The sequence below is a fragment of the Eriocheir sinensis genome, chromosome 32 (genome assembly GCF_024679095.1).
Source record: "Eriocheir sinensis breed Jianghai 21 chromosome 32, ASM2467909v1, whole genome shotgun sequence".
NCBI lineage: Eukaryota > Metazoa > Arthropoda > Malacostraca > Decapoda > Varunidae > Eriocheir > Eriocheir sinensis.
In genome coordinates, this window is record NC_066540.1 from 885,613 (window position 1) to 893,112 (window position 7,500).

The window sequence follows — 7,500 nt, forward strand, 5'->3', positions numbered from 1 at the left end:
AAGGGTAGAGTGTGTTCGGTGTGTGCGTTAGGGTGTGCCGGCAAGCTAGTCTTCACGGCATCTGTTAATTACACCTCGGACTTCGCTGAACACGCTATACTGTGATTTATACCTGATTTTTAAGTGTTATATTTGTGTTTATTATGGGATTATTATGTTCCAGTGTGTGTCATTGTTAAGTTGGGCTCCAGGGCTACACACACACACACACACACACACACACACACACACACACACAATCACTAGTCATGTCAGTATAGTTCTGTAGATTTCGATAGGCCTTTTCCATAAAGAAACACACACACACACACACACACACACACACACGATCACTAGTCATGTCAGTATAGTTCTGTAGATTTCGATAGGCCTTTGCCATAATGAAACACACACACACACACACACACACACAATCACTAGTCATGTCAGTATAGTTCTGTAGATTTCGATAGGCCTTTTCCATAATGAAACACACACACACACACACACACACACACCAATCACTAGTCATGTCAGAATAGGCCTCCCCATAGGCTCACAAGATGGTCAGAGAAAAAAATAATAATAATAATGTCAGTCAAACTAGGTCATTGTGTGTATTTGGGGTCATCCTAGGTCACTCCCCCCTCCCCTCCATCCTTCCCGCCCCCTGTACTGACCTCACTATCATCATCATCATCATCATTATCATTATATTACATACGTACATATAGATAAGTAAATCTCTCTCTCTCTCTCTCTCTCTCTCTCTCTCTCTCTCTCTCTCACACACACACACACACACACACAGAAATATACAGACTTAGAAACATTAACCGATGAAATTAAAAGAAAAAAGAAAACACACACACACACACACACACAGAAACATACACTTAGAAATATTGACCGATGAAATTAAAAGAAAAAAGAAAACACACACACACACACACACACACACACACACACACACTCACGTGCTTCCCAGGGGTTACACTCGAAGTCCCTCATGTTGGTGCTGTCGCGCCTGGCCCTCTCAATGCTCTCCTGAAGCATCTTGTCGGGAATGATGAAGTTGGGGCTGGCGGTCTTCCACTTATTCAGGTCCACACCCTTGATATTCTTTCCCTGGCAGGCCATTGGGGCATTCCTGTGCGTGGAGAGCTTGGTTAACTATCGCCTGGTCCTCTGTCTGTCTGCCTAACTACCCGTCCCTTCCTTAACCAAAGACTTTCCCTCATAGTGACAATATAAGAACTTGAAAACATAAGGAGGATGCAAGAGGCCATTGGGGCGTTCCTGTGCGTGGAGAGCTTGGTTAACTATTGCCTGGTTCTCTGTCTGTCTGCCTAGCTACCCGTGCCTTTCCTAACCAAAGCCATCCCCTCATAGTGACAATATAAGAACTTGAGAACGTAAGGAGGGTGCAAGGGGCCATTGGGGCGTTCCTGTGCGTGGAGAGCTTGGTTAATTATTGCCTGATCCTCTGTCTGTCTGCCTAACTACCCGTCCCTTCCTAAACCAAAGACTTTCCCTCGTGGTGACAATATAAGAACTTGAGAACGTAAGGAGTCTGCAAGAGGCCATTGGGGCATTGCTGTGGGTGCAAAACTTGGTTAACTATCACCTGGTCCTCTGTCTGTCTGTCCAGCTATCCGTCCCTTCCTTAACCCAAAACATTCCCTCATAATGGCAACACATGCGTAGACGTAACACATAGCTCGTCACATAAACACACACACACACGCATCTATCCAACATTCACGTTCTATCTATCTATGTAACTATAAAAAAAAAATCAAATAATAAAAAAACAAAAATAATAAAAAAAGTAATAATATAAGTAATATAATATTAAAAAGATTAGAACAGTTAAATAAATGAAATCGAATATTACGTATTGAAAAAAGCTTGTAACGGTAGTAGATAGATCAATACAAAAAAAAAAAAAAACAAACTCTAAAACAAAAACAACACGCACTCACGCCCCGCAAGCAGACGTAGGTGCAGCGGCAAAAAAACCGGAAAGGAAAAGTCGTCCTTACCATACAGCAGAACACAATGCGACGATCAAAGCGGCGATCAAAAAATGGCGAGCATAAATAATTTTATCCGAAAAAGCTTATCGAAAGAAGAAGAGGCCTTCCATTTCGGATAATCGGGGTTTTACTGTATTTTCAAACTGGCGATCTGGCGCTCTGAGATGCTTAAGAATACAAGCTTAAAACTATCGTAAACACACTTATTAAAACAGCACATACTGACTCAAACAGAGCCTCATAGTTTGACCGTCATTCTCATACTTACAGGAAGGAATCAGCCTCCAGCATGACCTTGGGCTGGACGTGCTGGAGCTTGTCGCTGTTGTCGCAGATCACACGTCCCAGGCTGGTCTTGCGGAGCTCGTAAAGTTGTTCTGAAAGTGTTTATCGAACGTACGTGAGCCAAAAATTGACTTGGTATATCTTAAAGCACTATCTAAATATATGTTATTGGTGACGCAGGAAAATATTTAGGTTGGTAATCTTTACCGTGTAGCAGCGACGGGCCAAATTTGTGGCTTTACCGTGTAGCAGCGACGGGCCAAATTTGTGTCTTTACCGTGTAGCAGCGACGGGCCAAATTTGTGGCTTTACCGTGTAGCAGCGACGGGCCAAATTTGTGCCATGATATAACACCCCCCCAAAAGATGATACATAAACTGATCACAAATGCTTTGATATATATTATGAAATGGTTTGTATGGATGATGATTTTCCTCATTTTTCTTGCTTAGAAGGACCATTAAGAAACATGATACCCGCTGTTACCGGGTTAAACACTTCTCTAAACACACACACACACACACACACACACACACACAGACCGATGCTTAGTTAACGATGTTTTTGTTTGCATCTATGTATATGATGTTTTGATAGCAATAAATATTTACTTACTAACACACCGACGTAAGTGTTAACATTCAACACTCCCTGAACGTGCATGTACGTTCGCAAGAGAGGCATACATAGCCGACTCCTATAGATTCTTTCCAGTGGTGTTTTTGGTTTCTAGCTGTGATGAATAGTTTTTGAGATACAGGGGTTAAAAGAGACCCCCCATTGGACAGCCCAACTGCACCCGAGGGGATAGTCGCGTCCGCACCGCGCGCAAGGAAAGGGTTAAACACCTCTTCCTCACCCTATAGAAAGGAAAGTCATGCACTGTCACCCCTTCCTCACCCTAAAGAAAGGAAAGTCATGCATTGTCACCCCTTCACTCCTGTCACCCCTTTAAACACCCCTTCCTCACCCTATAGAAAGGAAAGTCATGCATTGTCACCCCTTCACTCCTGTCACCCCTTTAAACACCCCTTCCTCACCCTATAGAAAGGAAAGTCTCACATTCTGTCACCCCTTCACTCTTGTCACCCCTTTAAACACCCCTTCCTCACCCTATAGAAAGGAAAGTCTCACATTCTGTCACCCCTTCACTCTTGTCACCCCTTTAAACACCCCTTCCTCACCCTAAAGAAAGGAAAGTCATGCATTGTCACCCCTTCACTCTTGTCACCCCTTTAAACACCCCTTCCTCACCCTATAGAAAGGAAAGTCATGCATTGTCACCCCTTCACTCCTGTCACCCTTCCTCTCCCCCCTATAGCAAGGACAAACACATATCTCTCACCCCTTCACTCTTGTCACCCCTTCCTCATCCCCCTATAGCAAGGAAAACACACACATCACTCACCCCTTCCTTGGTACAGGTGCACATGACACAGGGTGATATGCGCTCGGCCGCCCTGAAGTCAATATTAGTCCTGCCTACCCATAGCTGGGCACGATAACAGAAAACCTTATTCCCGATAACCGATAACTGATAATGAAAAACCTTAACGGCGATAACCGATATTCGTTAACTAGAGACACAAATATAGGCAATAACCGATAACCGATACCCGATATAAATCCGCAATTCCGAAACTAGCTAGCGATAAGTCCGATAGGCGAAAACGATACTATATTGATATTTCAGATAGAACAACATTGATGAATTCAAATTTTCATTATCTGTATTTTAGGAAACTTACAAAACCTGAAAATCACACGTTGACACGTACATATAGACGGTAATACTGGAAATGCCTGAACCGGTGTTGTGTTATTTGGCGTCCCCACCGTCAAAAATTGTTTACAAACACTGGTCTCTCGTGAACGGTGCATGCTCAGACCAGCAAGCGTAGATTGTACAGTCTCACAAAGCTTTTAAATAATTAAGAGTTGCTGGAAGGCTGAATCAGACATATAGTACCACTACCATCCTCGCTGTTTTTAGAACGACACTCTGTACGAGTTGTATTTATATGTACAGAGTGTACGTCATTCTAGAAACAGCGAGGATGGTGGTACTGTATGTTTGATTCAGCTTTCCAGCAACTCTTAATGTGTTAAAAAAGCATTGTGAGACTGAACAGGTCTACACTTAATGGTCTGAGCATGCAGTTCACGAGAGACCAGTGTTTGTAAACAAAAGCGCCAGCTTTTGACGATGGGACACCAAATAACACAACACCGGGTGCCTTCAGCATCATGGCATGGTCACAAACGAATATGGAATATCAAATTTGAGGCAGTGAATAATCATTTTTGGGGCAAAGTTAAATGATTTTCTCTATGAGATATTGATTTTTGAGTAGCATAAAATAAATAACCTAGTGTTTTAATTTTCATGATCTAAGCATGAAATCTCATCACCGAAGATATTTCATACCCCGAAGTTTTTTCATACAACACCGGGCCACGCATGCGCAGTAGGGAGACAACGTTTTTTTCTGAGAGGCGGAAAAAAAGTAGCGATCATCGCTAGTTTGGTTACAAAAGTAACGAAGATACCGATATATATTTAAATAAGTAGCGGATGGTCGATAATCCGATTTTGTTATCAGCGATAAAGTATCGCGATAACTTATCGCGATAACGCCCAGCTATGTGCCTACCCCACATGACACGCGCTCCTTCCACAGCTCCGGGTTGATCCCCGGCAGGTCACGGCAGGACACACGAGGGTTCCTGAAACATCAATGGGATCATCACTGTGTCAGGTTGGTGTGATGAGAAGTTTCCGCCTCCCATGTTGACAATTTCCAGAGGTCAAAAATGAGGTTAACTGGGTTCTCATGTCTGTGTTTTGGGGTTCCTGGTACAGAGAAAGGGTCAAACTACCACTGGGGTCATAAAACTCCCCCTCGAAATGCCCTGAACTCGTATGAAAGCCTAGTCAAATATGCGTGTTCTTAGGTTCTTTGTACAGAGGAAGGGTCAAACTACCACTGGGGTCATAAAACTCCCCCTGGAAATGCCCTGAACTCGTATGAAAGCCTAGTCAAATATGCGTGTTCTTAGGTTCTTGGTACAGAGGAAGGGTCAAACTACCACTGGGGTCATAAAACTACCCCTGGAAGTGCCCAAATCTCCTATGAAAGCCTTGTCAAATATATGTTTTCTTAGGTTTACAGTACAGATGGAGGTTCATACTACTACCAGGGTCATGAAACTACCCCTGGGAGAAAAAGTACAACAAGAAAAATAAAGATAGGATTAAAAAGAAGATGAAGAATTAGAGAAAAAAAAGGAAGAAAAAGAAGAATTAGGGAAAGAAAAAGAAGAAGAAAAAGAATTAGAGGAAGAAAAAGAAGAAAAGAATTAAAAGAAAAAAAAGAAGAAAAATAATTAGAGGAAAAAAAAGAACAAAAATAATTAGAAGAAGAAAAAGGAAGAAGAAAAATAATTAGAGGAAGAAAAAGAAGAAAAAAAATAATTAGAGGAAGAAAAAGAAGAAAAAGAATTAGAAGAAGAAAAGGACAAGAAAAAGAAGAATTAGAGGAAGAAAAAGAAGAAAAAGAAGAAGAAAAAGAATTAGAGGAAGAAAAAGAAGAAAAAGAATTAGAGGAAGAAAAAGAAGAAAAAGAATTAGAGGAAGAAAAAAAAGAAGAAGAAGAATTAGAGGAAGAAAAAGAAGAAGAAGAATTATAGGAAGAAAAAGAAGAAGAAAAAGAATTAGAGGAAGAAAAAGAAGAAGAATTAGAGGAAGAAAAAGAAGAAAAAGAATTAGAGGAAGAAAAAGAAGAAAAAGAATTAGAGGAAGAAAAAGAAGAAGAAAAAAATTAGAGGAAGCAAAAGAAGAAAAAGAATTATAGGAAGAAAAAGAAGAAGAAAAAGAATTAGAGGAAGAAAAAGAAGAAGAATTAGAGGAAGAAAAATGACAAGAAAAAGAACTAGAGGAAGAAAAAGAAGAAGAAAAAGAATGAGAGGAAGAAAAAGAAGAAGAAGAATTAGAGAAAGAAAAAGGACAAGAAAAAGAATTAGAGGAAGAAAAAGAAGAAGAAAAAGAATGAGGAAGAAAAAGAAGAAGAAGAGGAAGAAAAAGAAGAAGAAAAAGAATTAGAGGAAGAAAAAGAAGAAGAAAAAGAATTAGAGGAAGAAAAGGACAAGAAAAAGAATTAGAGGAAGAAAAAGGACAAGAAAAAGAATTAGAGGAAGAAAAAGGACAAGAAAAAGAATTAGAGGAAGAAGAAGAAGAATTAGAGGAAGAAAAAGAAGAAGAATTAGAGGAAGAAAAAGAAGAAGAAAAGAATTTAAGGAAGAAAAAGAAGAAGAAAAAGAATTAGAGGAAGAAAAAGGACAAGAAAAAAAATTAGAGGAAGAAGAAGAAGAATTAGAGGAAGAAAAAGAAGAAGAAAAATTAAAGGAAGAAAAAGAATAAGAAAAGAATTTAAGGAAGAAAAAGAAGAAGAATTAGAGGAAGAAAAAGGACAAGAAAAAGAATTAGAGGAAGAAAAAGAAGAAGAAGAAGAATTAGAGGAAGAAAAGAAGAAAAAGAATTAGAGAAAGAAAAAGAATAATAATAATAATTAGAGGAAGAAAAAGAAGAAGAAAAAAAATTAGAGGAAGAAAAAGAAGAAGAAAATAATTAAAGGAAGAAAAAGAAGAAAAATAATTAGAAGAAAATAATTAGAAGAAGAAAAAGGACAAGAAAAATAATTAGAAGAAGAAAAAGACGAAGAAAAAGAATTAAGAGGAAGAAAAGGGTGTTCTGTGTATAGTGCCAAGGGTGTTCTGTATAGTGCCAGGCTGTTCTATAGTGCCAAGGGTCGTGTGTAGTGCCAAGCTGTTGTATATAGTGCCAAGATGTTCTATAGTGCCAAGGGTCGTGTGTAGTGCCAAGCTGTTGTATATAGTGCCAGGCTGTTCTATAGTGCCAAGGGTCGTGTGTAGTGCCAAGGGTGTTCTGTATAGTGCCAGGCTGTTCTATTGTGCCAAGGGTTGTGTGTAGTGCCAAGGGTGTTCTGTATAGTGCCAGGCTGTTCTATAGTGCCAAGGGTCGTGTGTAGTGCCAAGGGTGTTCTGTATAGTGCCAGGCTGTTCTATAGTGCCAAGGGTCGTGTGTAGTGCCAAGGGTGTTCTGTATAGTGCCAGGCTGTTCTATAGTGCCAAGGGTCGTGTGTAGTGCCAAGCTGTTGTATATAGTGCCAAGATGTTC

At 40.1% G+C, this 7,500-nt stretch overlaps 1 pseudogene; it reads right to left on the reverse strand.

Annotated features, from left to right (window-relative positions):
- Window positions 1-7,500, reverse strand: part of LOC127006406 (thyroid peroxidase-like) — a 27,019-nt pseudogene that overhangs the window by 12,357 nt on the left and 7,162 nt on the right.